At 32.3% G+C, this 16,111-nt stretch overlaps 1 protein-coding gene and 1 long non-coding RNA gene across 2 annotated transcripts in view; one reads left to right on the top strand and one right to left on the bottom strand.

Annotated features, from left to right (window-relative positions):
* Nucleotides 1–11,667, bottom strand: part of LOC111618578 (charged multivesicular body protein 2a-like) — a 35,344-nt gene extending 23,677 nt beyond the window's left edge. Inside the window, exon 1 of the mRNA XM_023360132.1 lies at nucleotides 11,463–11,667. The gene's annotated coding sequence lies outside the window, so the exon portion shown is untranslated. The remainder of the gene's footprint in view (nucleotides 1–11,462) is intronic.
* A 2,104-nt stretch (nucleotides 11,668–13,771) lies between these two features.
* Nucleotides 13,772–16,111, top strand: part of LOC111618576 — a 25,389-nt gene continuing 23,049 nt past the window's right edge. The window contains exons 1-2 of the long non-coding RNA XR_002755593.1: nucleotides 13,772–13,891; nucleotides 14,385–14,435. This is a non-coding gene — a long non-coding RNA (uncharacterized LOC111618576). The remainder of the gene's footprint in view (nucleotides 13,892–14,384; nucleotides 14,436–16,111) is intronic.

Genomic DNA, 16,111 nt, shown 5'->3' with positions numbered 1-16,111 from the left:
ACATTATTAGTACAGTGGGTGATCGGTTAACGAACATAATCCGTTCCAAGACTTTGTTCGCTATCCGAATTGTTCGTTAACTGATTATCGATTTANTAATTTTTTAAAATCTTTTTGTATTTTGTTATAATTCATTTATTTTAAATACAAAATGCATCAATTTAATTTATTAAATATGTAGTATTCTTTGTAGTATTTGTGTTTAGTAGTTAAATTATTTTGATCCAATTGAATTTGAATATTTTTGAATCATTCCTTTATTTTCCCTGCTCTAAATAAATACTCTATTTTTCTGAATGAGCCAGAGTAATTGATCAGAGTACATATTTTTCTTTTCTGAACAAGGGACTGAAGTAGCTAGCTAGATCACACACATTTTTAGTTGGACTAACTATTCTGGAAGGGTGAAATTGAAGTGCAAATGCTGTCGAATATATGTAGATGTAGAATATTATTGTCCCCTTTCTCCTCTTATTAAATATTTGTTAAATATTAATTATTTTTATACAAATAAATATTAATGTAAGTTAAATATTAAAAGTACTAACTATAAAAGTATTTGGGTAAATATGCCAGGCTCCTTTCAGAGTAGGATACCCCCTATGAGCGCCTCTACCCCCCTTAAAATGACTTGGTATTTAATTTTGCCAGAGTCAGCCTACTAAAATTATCAGGTGTCAGAGTTTAGTGTTTTTTACCGACTCCGCAGCCCTGGCTTAAACATATTGGTTATGTGAAATGTTAACAAATAACCCAATACAAACTGAACCAAATAAACACGGATTACAAATTTTACTCAATTACAAATTTTATTTTGTAATTGAGTAAAATTTTATTTTTAATTAATTTAATTTTTTTCCATTTTTTTCCTTTATTTCTATTATGTCTGAAAAGAATAGAAAATTTGAAGTGAAAAGTTAAAGAAGTAATTAAAACCAAAATTCATTGTTCCTAGTATCAGTTGTGTCATTTGTGCTCAATATGGAATGGCATTATGCTGCTGAAACAACCTATCTTCACCAAAGAATAGAGCATAAAGAGGAAATGATAATCCCATCAGCAAAAATGTCTAATGGGAACCTGTCAAAACAGATTCCACTATGTAGTGGTCCAACAGAACACACCATAAGCCGATATGGCATTGCTGGCATGAGGTATCCATGACTTCATATAGTTTCCTCCACAAACATTTCTACTTATCTACTTGAAATAAATGAAAATGGAATTCATCTGATCATGGAACATTATGCCCAACATCCGTAGTCCAGTGTCAATTTGATCTGAGCAAAGCACACTGCAAGATGCTTGTGTATAAGCAAAGATACATGTTTAGGTCAATAACTATGGAATCCCATTAGTTTTAAAGCAGAAGAATTCATACAGTATAGTGCGTCTGAAGTCTAACAAAATTGTCTAACTCAACTTTCAAAAGTTTAAGAGATGTAAACACTTCTTTGACAATGATATCACTGTTGCACTTCTTTCCATCTGCAATTGGCACTAGACAGGGTGGTTCATAGGTTCCAAGACATACCAACCAACCAATGTATTTACAACTTTCCTGTTTTTCACATCAACCAACTCATCTAGTATCAGCAGAATGTTAGCACCTTGATAAATATTGTGCAGTGTCATATAAATCTTTGTTTCCAACATTGGAAAGAATCCTGCCCAAGGTGCTTTCACTATGCAAGTTTTCGTTAGGAGATAAATTTTAAATTAGAGTTAATCCACTTTCAGAACCCTTCATGACAAAAAGCATGCAAGGGTATTTCCACAGAACAGATGGAATATGGAAACCTTGTCTTACCATCTTCAAGGTTTACTATTTCTGGAAGCAATAAACAGCAAAGTTCTTTGCTTGCTGCTATTATTCTTGCCCTTACAATGTTTTGCACTCATAGTGGATTTCTTCTCATAACTGACTGTAGTAGTGCATTACTGGCAGCTCAAATTTCCATCTTCCACTACAAATAGGAAATTCATGTAATTGAAGAGTTGCTGTAACCAGCACCTTGGGCATCTTACAATAATTAATTAGAAATTTGGTTTATTCAAGTCTCTATAGCACTATATCAGATATAACCACCAGATCCTGGAGAGATGGAGCTATGTTGCCAAATGTTTGGAATAAAAAGTCACTACGTTTAAAAAAATTCATCTTTTTGTTTCCAATACTTTAAAAAATTTCTACTTTTTTGCTACTTAATTGAGGAAATAAAACAATATCAAAAATTATTCAAAGTATAAATTTTAAAATAAACAAATGTTTCACTTATCAAAAACAGTAAATTTCTATTTAACATCAAATACAATAAAAACACTGCAATTTTTCTAAAAAGTGATTAAATCTTCATAAAGTGTAAAGATAAAGTTTTTAATATTTAAAAATGATACAAATAGAGGGCACACAAAAGTAATGTAAGCTAAATAGAAAAATATATTTTGAAACACCATGAAGTGTTGATACTAGACAGTGGACTTTTCAAATCCACTTTATATGAACGTAAAAAGTCCAGTGTCTAGTATCAACACTTCATGGTGTCTCAAAATATAATTTAAAGAAGGACAAGGTTTCAACACAGAGAATAGAAAAAATAATTATAAATTTGAAAAATATAAATAAGAACTGAAGCTACAGACCAACTAAGGCCGAATATTATGGGCTAGAAACGGCTAAAATACAGGTAACCCCTGTATAACACGATAGTTACGTTCCAAAAAATTGCCGTGTTATGCGAAACAAAGAACTAGTACGTAAAGGAGGGTTAGGTTCCAAAAATTAAAAAACATGCTGTTATATTTTCATAATTAAGATAAGAAAATTTTAATAAAGATATTTAAGTGATACATATTAATATAAATTAAATAATGTTTTCTTCATTATCACTAAAAGCACTATTAACCGAGGATAACTTGCCAAAAAGAAAACGGCAAGTTATCCTTATCCTCTGAGCATTTTTCTGCATTATCTTCAGATCCATGCTTTACCTTTTGCAAAATGTATGTAATTTTAGATTGCTTGCTTCTAGTTAAAAGATCTTTATAAATTTCCTCATATGGTGCTAAGCACTTATGAAGAATAAAGCAAGTATGAAATAAGGGAAAAACATCTGGCAACTTCAGAAGCAGAAGCGTCGAGATCTGGCAACATTGAAACAAGTTTCGAGAAGGACCATGTGTATCGACAGAAGTGCGAGAAACGAAAATTTACATACTTAAGTACTAATAGTTCACGAAAATAATAATTTTCGTAAACTATTATTACTTAAGTATGTAAAAATTTATTACATTTCATGTTGTACGAAAGTTTTACCTAATTCTCGAACCGTGTCAGAGTGAATCCGTGCTATAACAGTACCGTGTTATACGGGGGTGGTACCAATTCTCGAACCGTGTTAGAGTGAATCTGTGCTATAGAAGTGCCATGTTATACAGGGGTTACCTGTACTAATAAATTATGAAACAATTTTCCACTAGAGTGAGGCATCAGGTGTCATTTAATTAAAATTAAATAATCACTAAAGTTTTAGTGATTATTTAATTAAAATTTTGCACTAAAGTGAGTGATGGCATGTAATGCCTCACTTTAGTGCAAAATTGTTTCATAATTTATTAGTATTATAGCCATTTCTAGTCCAATAACATTCGGCATTGGTTGGTGAGTGTAGCTTTATAATATTGATATATTGGGTTTAGTGATGATGTTTTTTAAGAACTAAAGTATGGTAAACAAGATTTGTATATAGTATTTTCATATGCATATACAAAAATGACAAAGTAACTACAGCCCTAAAAAAATTTGCTATTTTGCTGACAAGTTGCTATAGTTGGCAATAAGAGACAGGAGAAACAAGATGTGGTAGTTTAACTGAAATACAGGAAAAAAGCCTAGTGACCTTGACAAAGTTCCTTATTTTCTGCTTTATTGCTTAATTATCCTTATTAACCTTGCTTAATTATCTTAATTGCCTTTGCATAATAATCTGAAATGATATGGTATGCACTCATTTCATGGTTTCAGTAAGCAACCAACAGTTGGATTTGGATATTGCTTTGCATGTTTTATTTACTTTCAGGTACCTTAAAGATAAGCATGCAAATTTCAAATGTTCTAAATTTGAACTATTAAACTTGCATTCTTTCAAAGTCTCACAAATGACTGTTTTGCATGGAAATCTCTCTTTTCAATTCTCAAAATCCTTTGAATTAATTGGATTAAAATTAAAGTCGACCCCCCTATAACATGTGTTCCTATAGTTTGGATTCCTATATGAAGGCAAAAAAATTGCGATGGTATCCGTACAAACATGGTTAAAAAAAACTCCTATAATTTGGTAAAACGTCATCGGGCAGCCAAACTACTTTCCGCCGTCCAGCGCCATGCTACGGAGAGTTTAGGCGAGTAAGTTGAGTTTACTATCATCTGTACAGTATGTAAATTAGGTACCGTAAGTCTAATACAGCACTAATAGTCTAATTTTATACATTTCTTATTCAACGGCCATAAAAATTATTTATATTACTCCAAAGTTCAACAAAGTTTTCGCAGAAAAATAACTTATCAGAAATTGCAGCCGCTGTTTGATGCGCTGCTCTGTGACGAAAACAAGTTTAAGCAATGGTGATGTCGAACGGTGCACACTTGGTAAGTAATCTTACAATTTTTTGTTTATAGCATAGTTTATACAGATTATTCCCAAAAAAATATACATATTTTGTAAATGTTGAGTCGAATTAGTCTAGGAATCGATTAATTTTATGGAAGAAAACCTTTCAAACAGCTGTAGTCCATAAAGTGCATACGTGCCAGGCTGTGATTGGCAAGGACTCTTACAAAATGGATTCATAAAGAACGGAACGTATCTACTGTGTTATAGGAAGGGGTTCGACTGTATTGTAAATGTTATATTTATTCAATTAATAATGTTAAATTTAAATCTTTCAAAAAATTATGTAAATATAGTGTTTAAAGATAAGGGAGATAATTTCTTGTGAATGTTTATGTGAAAGTAGTCAAACTTCCACATATAGAGCACACACAGAAAATGTTCTATTATATCTAGTTTGTTCAATCATCAATATGGATAAAACAGCAAAAACTAATGATGAAATTGTTATGAAAGCTATATACATGAGTTTGGACATTAATAACAAACAGATGGTAAAATTTATTGTAATGTGTGTCACAAATCATTTTCTTCTAAAAAAATGGTTTCAAGTGTGAGTATATTGAAATGTTTTTACATCAGTGTAACTTAGTGTGTCAAAACAAGCCAAACTGAAATTAATCACAGGCAAGTCTAGTTACACTAAAATTAACTATAATACAGTTTACATAAGTTGGGAACAAACTTTACTATAAGCTTTGACATTAAGGATGGAATTTAGAAACATTACTCAATAGCTGTTCACCCTCATTATCTTACACTTTTCTCAATTTTTATTCAGTTGAGGATGAGTGCAACTCATTCTCACATTTGGTGTATAAAGCAAGGTTGGAATGACTAACTAGCATAAAGTGCATATATCAGGGAATAAATACATCATACTTTTATCATTAAATTGTGATGTAACTGCAATCACAACTGCAATATAGTCACTTGATATTCTATCCTATATTTAATATCTAAACTTGCTTATTTTATTATTATTTTTGTGAGGTTATCAAAACTTAAAGTGTGAATTATGACTTCTAAGCAGAGAAAAATTGCTCATGACAGCCAATGGAAAATATCACATTTACTCGTGTATAAAACAATCTCGCATATAGGACAAGGTGTGACTTTAAACATCAAAATAAAGAAAATTAGATTTATTAATGCAATTCTTCTAATTTTATTTTGTTTAATCACAAATAAAATATCAAATGCACACATTCTAATGCAAAAATTATTGGCATTTTAAACTTTAAGGAAAAATCTTGTAAAATTGACAACAATTTGTTCTTGTAAAGCTGGACAATTGGGAACCTACAGTCGACCCCCCTATAAGATAGAGATAAGTTCCATTCTTTAGAAATCCGATTTCTTACGAATCCTTCCAATCACAACCCGACACGTATCAAGTTTACGGACTACGGCTGTTTGAAAGATTTTCTTCCATAAAATTAATCGATTCTAGACTAATCCGACTCAACATTTCCAAAATACNGAGGGTGAGCATCCGGTAAAAATGCAAATACATGGTTCACTTATTGCAAAAACACAAAGAATCTTTCGCTCATGCATATAGGATGGCCTAGGATTTTGAAGCAGTGAAAAATAAATAAAACCTTGTCTTATATGCAAGTAAATACGGTATTATTTATTGAAGCTGGAACCAATAACTTCAAATCAATATCTTTCACACTTTTCCAGCAAGAGGTTTATTCATTATATGGACAAACAAACATTTTCAGTTTATTTCATAAGCCTGAAGTAAAAAAATTAAGAATAGAAGCCATCAACATCTAAGGTGGTAATCAAAAGGTTTTTCATTAAGAATAGAGAAAGCCCTAACATAGTACAAATTTGGCAAGCTTTACTCTCTAACCTTATTTCTAACAGCTATCCTAAACTGTCCACTTCTTTGTGGTTAAGCTTTATATAATTTATATAATACTGTCCAGACGATAGAAATCTCTCTGTAGTTGGCGCTACGGACGGCGGGAAAGTAGTTCGGCTACCTGATGACATTTGAGGTAATTATAGGGAATTTTTACTGTTAAATTGGGATACCGATCACAATTTTTTCGTAGTTTTATAGGAATCGTAATTATAGGGGGGGTTAATCGTATTTTGCCAATTCTTAACAGACTAATCAACTCTCCGTCAATAACAACTACGAGTTTCTCCAAACTCTGATTTTCAAATAATCATCTGTTTTCATGTGGGAATGGATTAAAACTTATAATCCACAAAACCTTTTTATAACAGTGTTGTGTCCTATAACAATCTCCACGAATGTTTTCGACCTCCACCAAGGTCTGCTTCAGGTGGTGACTAAACAGTGTCTCCTCTTGACCATTGGAACGATGACGCCCGAGATGTAAATAATGTGCGTATCGCATTTCATCCCTCCGCTTGTCCCAGTTCGAATTCTTCGAATAAGTATCGCCACGCCTGCGTGATCGTTTCACCATCTTTAAAGTTGATGCAGGTGCCCCCAATGTTGGCTTTATAAATCTCCCAGGCCTCCAGGTGACAGATGTGATCAATATGAAACACCTGTCTGATTACTTTGGTGTTTTGGAAGTTTGCCCGAACTTCAGGGTCAATAACGTAGGCCGTTAAGGCGGTGGTGTGCCTGTTATTTTTAATATCCAATTGATGCTCACATAACCGTTTTTGTGTTGAGCGAATAGTGGAGCCAATGTAAACTAAGTCTCTATGGAATCTATCTTTCCTGATGGGAATAGAGTATACTCCTGGAACCCTGTTGAGATCTATCGCGTACTTAGCATTGCGCAGCAGGTCGTAAATAGTGCCGGTTCTCCTGTACACAATCTTTGTGCGATTATGGCAAGCAATCTCCGTGTATAGGGGGTCTAAATGTTGATTGAACCGGACGACTGGACGTCTATCATTCTTAACAGGTTGGTTGCTGCAGTCCGGCGTAGGCAGGGGGCTGCCACTGCGGCATGGGAGACGGTCGGCGCAGGCACGGGCTAAACTGCGAATCATGCCTTTACTGTAGTCATGCTCAATGGCAATTTTTTCTATGCGGCGGAGCTCTAACCGGGTGTCGCAAGTGTTTGTGTGGCGCGTGAAGGCCCGTCTGGTAAGGACACAGAAGGCTGCAATTTTGTAGGTAAAGGGGTTGGACGAGTTCGCGGGAATGAAAAGTGGCAGGTGGTCTGGTTTACGGTAAACGCTCGTTTCTATCTTACCTCCCCTGAGACATATGTCAACATCTAGAAAATGTGCACACGAGTTGCTAACTTGATCTAAGCCAAGGGTGAGGCCGTAAGCATTGTCGTTCATGCACGACAAAAAAATCGTTGAGATTCGGTGTGGTTTTCCAAAGTAGAAAGATGTCGTCCACGTATCTTTGGTATAGACTGACGTATGGTAAGAATTTGGGCAGTACTCTCTCCTCCAACTGTCTCACCACCAGCTCACAAAGGTCCCCCGATAGTGGGTTGCCCATGGGCACACCCTGTCCTGTTCAACCAACCAAATGTTGATTGAACTGGACGATAGACATGCAGTCATCCAGTTCAACCAACATTTAGACCCCCTATACACGGAGATTGCTTGCCGTAATCGCACAAAGATTGTGTACAAGAGAACCGGCACTATTTACGACCTGCTGCGCAATGCCAAGTACGCGATAGATCTCAACAGGGTTCCAGGAGTATACTCTATTCCCATCAGGAAAGATAGATTCCATAGAGACTTAGTTTACATTGGCTCCACTATTCGCTCAACACAAAAACGGTTATGTGAGCATCAATTGGATATTAAAAATAACAGGCACACCACCACCTTAACGGCCTACGTTATCGACCCTGAAGTTCGGGCAAACTTCCAAAACACCAAAGTAATCAGACAGATGTTTCATATTGATCACATCTGTCACCTGGAGGCCTGAGAGATTTATAAAGCCAACATTGGGGGCACCTGCATCAACTTTAAAGATGGTGAAACGATCACGCAGGCGTGGAGATACTTATTCGAAGAATTCGAACTGGGACAAGCGGAGGGATGAAATGCGATACGCACATTATTTACATCTCGGGCGTCATCGTTCCAACGGTCAAGAGGAGACACCGTTTAGTCACCACCTGAAGCAGACCTCGGTGGAGGTCGAAAACGTTCGTGAAGATTGTTATAGGACACAACACTGTTATAAAAAGGTTTTGTGGATTATTGTTACTCAACACAGTGTTTGGATTAGTAGTCGTTTTGTATTAAAAGTTATATCAGGCTCCCGTGTGATTTTGGAATTTCAATTTGGAATTCAATTCAAAAGCTTTGCTTTTCCTATTCATCTTTACTCCTGACAATACACAAGAAAAATTCAAATGACCCAGATAAATACTTTTGTTTTTAAACACCAGAGGGTGAGCATCCGGTAAAAATGCAAATACATGGTTCACTTATTGCAAAAACACAAAGAATCTTTCGCTCATGCATATAGGATGGCCTAGGATTTTGAAGCAGTGAAAAATAAATAAAACCTTGTCTTATATGCAAGTAAATACGGTATTATTTATTGAAGCTGGAACCAATAACTTCAAATCAATATCTTTCACACTTTTCCAGCAAGAGGTTTATTCATTATATGGACAAACAAACATTTTCAGTTTATTTCATAAGCCTGAAGTAAAAAAATTAAGAATAGAAGCCATCAACATCTAAGGTGGTAATCAAAAGGTTTTTCATTAAGAATAGAGAAAGCCCTAACATAGTACAAATTTGGCAAGCTTTACTCTCTAACCTTATTTCTAACAGCTATCCTAAACTGTCCACTTCTTTGTGGTTAAGCTTTATATAATTTATATACATTTATTATAATTTAATTTATATAATTATTCAATGTAATTTTTAATTTTTTAATACTGTATTGCAACATACAAATTTTAAATACCACAGAATATTTGAATTGTTCCACTTTAGAACAGAACATAGTTCTTTTATCTTTGGAGTGGCTTTAACCTGAAGCAGACTGTAAATTGGACTGAAAACATTTGTTCTGTGATTAAAGTTATTGCTTGCTATGAAAGGTGTGTTTGTGTTATTTTTTGTCAACATTCTCATTGGTACTGCTTGTTATTGTGCAACACTGTTTTGGATTGCCTTGAATTGATGCCTTCATAGAACTATCAAAACCATTAAAAGACCTGTGTATATCCCAGCATAATCATTCCTGTAAGCTTGCTTTAATAGATGAAAGGTTTGTGACAGCTTTTTCAAGTTTGAAACAAAACATAATGGCTGCACATTTCTCCATTTCAAGAATCATGACACAAGGAAATGACGTTGATGCTTTGCATCAAGATTGCCTGACAACAAAACAAAATGGCAATGTAAAATAAATTACACCCAATATATAGTACTAGAAAATTTTATATTTATATTTTTCCTGGTACATGCATTATTTACTACAAATATCATCTGTAAACAGACTATATTAAATTGTTCTTTGTAATGAACAGATAAGTAATTATATTTGCATAAATAGACTATTCTATACTAGGAAAAAACATCACTAAATTGAACTGTGTTAGCTCTAAGCTCTCTACCAGTCCCAGGCACAGTATATAAGGTTTTTCATATAATATGGGTCTCATTGTCAAGATTGCAATTACTTTTAACTAAAACCTATTTTCCTGTATACCCTCAGTCCTTTAACAGATTTGTGATCTTAATCATCAGTATTCATATGGAATATTAGAGAAAATGAACATAAACACTATAGTTCAATACTGAACACAACACCATGCTATTAAAATCTTGTGAAGATATCCTTTTACTGATATAGTATGTTATTGGCATTCCAAGAGAGCATCTTGACAATGCACTCAAAAGTACCATATAATATAAATAATTTTGTAATCATTCTGTAAACAAATTCTCAAGAAATAGCTCAACGACAGGAAACTTGCAGCCACAGAAAAATTTGAGAAAATCAAGAATTAAACCTGTTAACTCTAAACTATAACTTGAAGTCAGGATTTTTTAAACTCTTAAACTTCATATTAACAAGATTTTATAACACAGTATTTCATCTTATATAAGTGATTTAAAAATGCTTATACAGTATGAATTATAATATAAAATTATTTGCTGGCATATTTAATTAATATACATCATTATTATAATATATGGTTATTATATACATATATATTTAATATACAATTGTATTTAAATTCCTTAAATCATTCTAACAGTTGTCAAGAAACCTTAAAAACTAGGATCAATTTTTTTGGGAGTGTGTTTTGTCAAACACGCCCAAAAACATTGATCTTTAAACAGAATATTTTGCTGTTTTTTTTTTTTCTATTGAAAAATAAATAAGTATCTTATGAAGAGTTATTACTGTCCCTTTTAGCTTTTTTTTTCTAATCTAATGAGTCTACAATCCAAGCAAAATACCTGTAGCATCCAAAATAGATATTTTCTAGATTTTAGAGAAGTAGACATTGATCTCCAAAAATACTCAATAAGTAGATATTTTTGACTACTCAAATGATGGACCAGGGCTATATATTTTTACAATATCAGAAGTAAAATTAAGTTGAAAACATTAAAATCTAATTGAATATCGTCTTATAGAAATATTAACAAATGAATAAAATAATCTACAGAATATCAAATTTTGTAGATAATTTATCATTACATTAGTGTAAATTTAGTTTTATTACTCATCTGAAACTATTTAAAATGCTGATATTTCATTTTAAGTAAACGAAATCTAATTTTTACATTTTTAAAACTTATTTTACATATATATAATATTATTTTAAAAATACATACTTTATCTCGTTACCCAAATAAATATTTCAAATTGATTTCTAAACTTCAAGCATCAAATTTTTAAACTTTCACGTCAGAGTCATAGACGACGAACTTATTACTCAAGACATAGTAACTATCGCTACTCCGCCTGTAAATGCTTCTACGATTTGTTGCATCGATAAATCGCAATTTGCGAGATCCAATTATAATGTCACTTACAAAATTTCCGATTTTGTCTGCGATATCTTTTAAAACTAACAAATTAGTAATTATTTTTCTTTCAAACTTTAATTTGATAATATTAATAATGTTAAGTGTTATAATAAATTTTAAAAATAAAAAATTAAATAAATTCGTATTAAAAATATATTACTTCATTTTTATATTTTTCAGTAACATAATTTGAAAATACATTAAATTCAATTTAATATAAAATGAATACTTTTCCAAAGTAGGCTTTTTGTTTTTTTTTTTTACACTCTTTCCGCCCTGTGGGCATTAGGAGGGCCTCTTATAGCAGTCCCATTGCGAGTTCGCCAGGCCCACAATGGGGCAGTCGCGTAGTGGGGGCGAAACCCGACATATCCGAGCGGACCAGCCCCCGAAAAATACCTAGGGATTCGATCCCGAGTTCCCCAGGGCGGTGGGCTGCCACCTTGACAGCTCGGCCATCCGGCCTACAAAGTAGACCTATTACATTTTAAAATATAATCTAGAAACTGGTTAAATATTTGACATTCAAAAATTACAATTCAATTCAATTTAACATACAATATTAAATGTTCAATTGGGATGCAACTTTAAGCATTTTAAAGATGGGTGACCAGACATCCCCGATTTCCGGGTACTGTTCCTGGTTTTGCCTGTTTTTAATATGTGATTGTAGAATCAATCTTTGAATAGAACAATGTTATTAACATGCTAATATAATATCACTAACTTATAGACCAATAAATAAATAAATTTTAAAAAATAACGAAGTTCAATCAGTTTTAGAACACATTTTTACTAATCCTGAAATATGTTGCCGGTTGGGTTGTAAATGTTATGGTCAGCCTATGAGGATCTTTTAAAACAGGGGTGGCCAACATGAGGCCCGCGGGCCACATGCGGCCCGCCTGGAGTCATGTTGCGGCCCGTGGAGCTAGGTCAAATGAACGTAAATGTTAACTTTATTGTAGTACATATCACCAAAAGAACATTACGTCATGAGTTATTCGTATCATGTATTTTTAAATTATAGCTAAGAGAAATTTGAATTATCTCTCATTTTGGAAAAATTCATAGATTTTTAGTTATTTCAAATATCCCGCTATTTGACACTCAAGGCTACTTAGTTTTTTGTCCGACGCTAGGTGTTGATAAAATTTAATATGAGACCTCAGCTATATATGTTCTGTAGTCTTCGGCGTTTTCGGGAAGCTCACAATGCTATCGGGCTCATACTCATAACTACTTTCAGTCCAGCTTGACAAAGTTCCGTGTTATTCTGTAGTTTCGTTTTATTATCGCCAATGCATCTGGAGAGATTTTGCAATCGGCGTTAAAATACATATTTAGCATTTTTATAATTACAGTTCAAACTACTTTAACCAAGTAGCCTGTCTACCATATCGATTCTATAAGTAAGTAAACCTTGAAACGTTGGAGAAATTTCATCAAGTTGGTTTGGAAGAGTTCTATGAAACGTATTTGGACAAGGATAAATATCCTGCGTTTTACAAACATGCTTTGTCGATGGTTTCGCTATGTGGAAACACTTATGCGTGTGAACAGCTGTTTAGTCGCATGAAATACATCAAATCACAAGTGAGATCGAATTACTGATGTTCATTTGGAAAACTGTTTGCGTGTAGCGACATCATCAGTGGAGATCAATTTTGATGCACTTAGTTCTGTAAAACAAAGTCAGATGTCTCACTTTTAAATATTTTTAAATTGTCTAATAAATATGTTTGATTCTCGGTTATGTTTGATTCTCCGCTTTTGAATGAGGTATTTTCGCGTCTTGTAGAGCACGTTGTACAGAAGCTAACAAGTTTGGGCAGCCATCGATGTAATAGTACATCAAAGCTTGACGTAACGAATATAAAAATATTTTTAATTACAATGCAACATTATTTTAGTTATTAAAAACAAGACAGACATTTCTGAATACGCGTACAGTACTTGTCTTTCAAGTATCTTATGTTGAAAAACATATTTTATGTAACATTTAAATATACATATTATTTAAACTTAAAAACATTATATTATTTATAAAATAGCAATTATCTTTAAAAAAATAATTTAAAGAAAAATAACGACTGATACTGCCAGGGGTCGTTTGTAATGCTAATTCTATGGCGACATTATGAGGGACGAAGCGTGGGAGATATACAGTAAATATGATGAATGAGGTTGTGTTTATGTTTGGGTAATAAACAAATGATGAACTTTTATTCAGAGTAAGTTACTCTGTAATATGTAAAGCACGTGCTTGGTTATTTTGTCTCATCGTCAGTTCTTAATGCTATTCAATCTGAACTAACTACGAAATATTTAAAATTTGATGATGCCAAACCATTAATATAAAAAAAGTTAATATTATTTGAAAAGTAATTCGTGCAGTTAAATCATAAATTAACGTATTGAATTGTCAGTTTTGTTTATATATTATATAGTTGTCAAAATTAATATAGGAGTAATGGGGTGATTATGATCCATGTGAAATTTTGTTAGATGGATAAATTATAGCTTTAACAACAAAAATGGTTTCAATTTTAATTAATGGTTTCGTTAGTTTTACAGTGCTTTAGTAAATGTAATAGTTCTAATTTTAATAATCATTTTGTATGGAAATACTAAAAACCTGTAAAAATTTTATTTATAATTTTAAAATATTTCAAATATTGAGTTTTTACTTAATTCTATGATGACTCAGTGACATAATTTCAACAGAATTACAAGAAACTAAAAGAAATGAAGTTTATATTTAATGAATAACTAAAGGTACTCATTTAAAATTATTTAACAGATAAACATGGGATAAAATATTTCATACTACAGAATGTTTTATAAATTGAGATTTTATAAATTTATAATCTTTCAAATTTAATGAGTTTCATTTTAATAAAACATAAACTGTTTTGTAATAATTATCATAATATGTGCCCGTGAATAGCTTTGCCAATTATTGAAGGTGAAGTGTAATTTCATATAAACCTGTCAAAAGCAATAATATTTTAATTTGTAGAAAACAGGATGGGGTAGATATGACTTTTAGATATTCCTTATAAATAAATGAACAAAAAATACTCTACCAACAATCTGTAGTTTGAAATGTTCTCAACAAAGTTGAATCTTAATATTTCCTTAAGTGTGGAATTTGTGTATATGTGTATTTGTTAAGTTTTCACTACAAAAATTTAATTTAGATTAAATTATATAAGTATATATACAGTCTTTTTCTAAAAAAGTTACTTCTGGTATGCACATATGGTGACTAAAAATAAAATTCTGTTTTAGGAAAAAATAACTGAAAAACATTGTTGAATAGTACTAATTAGAAATTAATTTTTTTCTATGTAAATTTACACATTCATATTGTAGTATTTATAGTATTTTTCAAATTTTTGTATATTTTCATCCTGTACTTTTTTTCTATTTCATGTTTTGGATTTAGTATCAGTTGCTAAATGTAGTTACTAACTACATTTTTACCTTTTCCTTTCAAAATATTATCATTAGTGCTCTGCACTTCATTTCTTGATAAGAACAAAGGGACAGGTAATTAGAAAATGTTTGTCCTTTCATTGAATGATGGTCTCTGACAAAAGGGAGTCCTTATATCATTTGCTTTTTATGTCAGCTCCAATCAACCAATGGTATTCAATGTTGCTGATAGTGTCCTAGTTCATTTCATTCATTTTTATTGTGCCTTTCACCAGACTTCTCACCTGCTAGTATACTGGTGCATTCCAACTGAAAAATAGCACTGCATGTATCTTTAATTTTATTGAATTATCAATTGCTGTCAAATATTTGATTATAAAATAGTTTTTGCTGCTCGTTAAATGAGTAAACATAATTAAGAATATTAATATCAAATGTTAGTCATTTATTTATTTTTTTATCAATTGAATAATGTTTATATTATTGTAATTACTGTTTTTAATTATCCAAAAATATTGAATAATATCATTTCAATGACTTATCTTATGCAATATAGAATGTAGAAGCAATGTAGAAATTCAAGTAATTTATCTTAATCTATATAAATATCAACAACTCATAGCCCGAGTAGTAAATACATCACCAAACGATCGCCTAAATATCGGGCTGTATTTAACCAAGTAAGGTTATATCTAAATCTAATATACTTCTGGAAGCGAAGACTAGGTCGAGGGTCTGGGTAGCGTAACTGGTAAGCGCACCGCACGGCAAGCGGAGGCTGCGGGTTCGAGTCCCGCCCCGGGCCAGTTCTTTTATTCCAGAAGATTCTAAATTTATTTATTGATTTATTTATTTAATTATTAATTTACTTAAGAGATGGCGCCTAACGTCTACCTCTAGTGTCAAATTACTTTATTCCAATCATTTAATTAGCCGTATTATAGCCCGATATTTAGGCGATCGTTTGGTGATGTATTTACTACTCGGGCTATGAGTTGTTGATATTTATATAT

Source organism: Centruroides sculpturatus, unplaced genomic scaffold (assembly GCF_000671375.1).
Source record: "Centruroides sculpturatus isolate CEXI.00-Female unplaced genomic scaffold, Cexi_2.0 scaffold42, whole genome shotgun sequence".
Classification (NCBI taxonomy): Eukaryota; Metazoa; Arthropoda; class Arachnida; order Scorpiones; family Buthidae; genus Centruroides; species Centruroides sculpturatus.
Note: the sequence above shows the minus strand (reverse complement) of the source record. Positions and strands in the feature narration are given on the sequence as shown.